The sequence below is a fragment of the Metopolophium dirhodum genome, chromosome 2 (assembly GCF_019925205.1).
Source record: "Metopolophium dirhodum isolate CAU chromosome 2, ASM1992520v1, whole genome shotgun sequence".
NCBI classification, from domain to species: domain Eukaryota; kingdom Metazoa; phylum Arthropoda; class Insecta; order Hemiptera; family Aphididae; genus Metopolophium; species Metopolophium dirhodum.
Window position 1 is genome coordinate 44,386,862 of NC_083561.1, and position 3,172 is coordinate 44,390,033.

The window sequence follows — 3,172 nt, forward strand, 5'->3', positions numbered from 1 at the left end:
ATTTAAAGTTCAAATTTTGACAAAATACGGAAAAATCACGAAAATTAGCAAATTATTTTGAGTTGATAGTTCATAAATTTTTTTTTTTTAAAATCTAAGATTTGAAAATGTAATATAAGATTACTCATAAGTTTGTCTACCTTTATCAAAAAAAAAAATGTCTACAAGAAACTTAAATAAAATTTTTATGAGTGTCTGAAATTTATATTTTTACAACATTTGATATTCACTCGATTTCTCATGTAACAATTTTCTTATTTTATTGTAACTCTAAAACAAATGACCGTAAGGACATGAAATTTTGACTGAATGTTTATATTAGCATTTTCTATACACCATAAAATTTACAAAATATTTTGACTCTTTTTGAGTGGTTTACGGACATTGTGAGTTTTAAATTTTTTTAGTTTTTTTTCTATAAATATCAATAAAATTTTATTTGTTGGTTAAAAAAGCTTGAAAATTTAATAGAAGGCTTCTAGTATATTTTTTCAAATGTAGATGAAAAAAATTAAAAATCCATTTTCACAATTTTTTTTCATAAGCATTTAAAGTTCAAATATTGACAAAATACGTAAAAATGAATTTCCAAATTATCTTAAGTTAGAATTTCATAAAAAAATTTCTTTTTAAATCTAAGATTTGAAAATGTAATAAAAGATTCCTGATAAATTTGTCTACCTTTATCAAAAATAAAATGTCTACAAGAAAGTCAAATTAAATTTTTATGAGTGTTTGAAATTCATATTTTTACAACATTCACTTGATTTCTCTTGTAACGATTTCCTTATTTTGTTGTAATTGCAAGACGAATGATCGTAGATACTTGAAAATTTCACTGAATGTTCCTATTCGCATTTTATATACACCATACAATTTTGAAAATATTTTGACTTTTTTTGAGCGGTTTACGGACATTGTCAGTTTTCAATTTTTTTAGTTTTTTTTCTGTAAATATCAATAAAATTGTATTTTCTGGGTAAAAAAGCGTGAATATTTAATGCAAGGCTCCTGATATATTTGTACAATAGCAGTTGAAAAATATTAAAAATATATATGCAGGCATTTTTTTATTAAGTATTTATTGTTCAAATTTTTACAACATTTATGAAAATCTCGAAAATTTGCAAATTATTTTCTAGTTAAGAAATTATAAAATGTTCAATTTGTATAGTTAAAGATTGAAATTGTAATACAAGGATTCTCATAAATAGTTCATACTATGTAACCAAAAAATCTAAAGAATATAATATATACAAACAATTCTTTTTTATAAATATTTTAATTTAAAATTTGGACGAAACCATATACCTATTAATTTAAACGAAGAATAACCATTACTTTTAGTTATTTTGTTGTCATTTAAAATTATATATGTGGGTGTTAGAAAATTGTATAGTGTACAAGACGTAATATATTTTATACGTCATACAATGACATTTCCAAATTTTGATTTTTCGACAAAAATGAATTTAACCTCCCGATGTGCTATTAGTACCTAGGTATACATAATATGCCTCCTAGTAATAAAATAAATTACTTTATAATCACAATGATATTATATAATAATATACTTAGTAATTAGTAAGAATAGATAGAATAACCACCTTCGCTCAGAATCTTTTTTCGTATACCTAGGTACAATGATTTTATATCATTATTTTATTCAAATTTATCACATCCATTACAGTGACATATACAGGGATACGTGATAAAAAATATTACACTGCCAAGTCATACGACTTGTATTATATTAAATATTTATTCTTTTACCAACATTTTCTCCGGAATATATCTACAACAACAATAATTTATTATTATTATTATCGTGTGCGATTTATATATAAACTGTAAGTACCTGTATCAGGAGAACCAAATTAAATTTGTTGTAATTACCTTATAACTTATAATCAATATAGCACCGATACTTTAAAAAGTATCATAGTTATATTATAATTGTCTACTCATGAAATATTATTTTACACCTTTGTTGGATTTTGAAAACAGTAAGTTGTAAGTAGTATGGTACCTAAGGCAATATAATTTAATTTCACATCAATATGAATTATACATTAAATATTGTCGAAATATTCAAATACCTATATTAACAAAAATCCAAAAATATACAATTGCATAAAAATCAGTGATCTGTATTATTATACTTCAATACTAGTTATAGGTAGTAGTCATGTCCCATACTATCTATGTATAGTGTACACTATAAATTTGATTTAACTTAAATGATATTATTCATGTCACAGGGTGTTACCACTGGGTATCTTCCCTAATCTAACTACTCATACCATATTTTACCTTTCATATATCAAACCTACTTATTATACAAAAAGCATGTATAGATTGTAGATTTCTTCAAATAAATAAAAAAAAAAAAAAAACTTATATGATAATAATATAAGTGTACATTTAAAAAAAAGGAATAATAAAATAAGTATATATGTATTTGTATTTGTAATTTATTGCAATGGTTCGACACTTTATTTTATTATCAAGAAAGCTATTAAAATAAAAAAAGTTTTCCTACCTTAGCTATAAATTAATTTTATTATTATCAGAATATCAGTTAAAAATATTTTCTCCGCAGGCCGGATACCGAGTGTACTATGTATTTCACGTTTTTACCGGTACATCGTTATTGTAAACCTTATCAGCCTACTATAATGATATTACATTAATTTTAATAATACCTATTAATAATATAATTATACTACGTTTATGTACACTGGTCGTCAATCGTTATATTATTATAATATTTTATATGGCCTATATTTTATCGATTTCTTTGCGGGCCGTGATCGTCTAGTGGTTAGGACCTTGCGTTGTGGCCGCAATAACCCAGGTTCGAATCCTGGTCACGGCACAAAATTTTTTTTTGCTGGAATATGTTGTTAGCAGGAGAAATTAGGTGCTAAATCACGATCCGTGTCGACAGTCGACACGGTAAACTAATGTATACGACATCCTAGTTAATTTTTTTTTTTATCATTTTTGGATAATATGTAATATGTCAATTTATGGATCAACAGCAATCTACAATTGCAATTTATTATAAAAGATAACCTCAGCAAACGATCTCGTAAGATACAATATAATAGGTAGTAGTAGTATAATATTATAGTAAAAAATTAATTATTATAAATAAGACAGATTAATT

General features: G+C 24.3%; 1 non-coding gene across 1 annotated transcript; it reads left to right on the top strand.

Moving 5' to 3' along the window:
• Window positions 1-2,806: 2,806 nt before the first annotated feature.
• Window positions 2,807-2,878, top strand: Trnah-gug (transfer RNA histidin (anticodon GUG)). Its single transcript has one exon. It is a non-coding gene; the product is annotated as a tRNA-His (tRNA).
• Window positions 2,879-3,172: the final 294 nt, after the last annotated feature.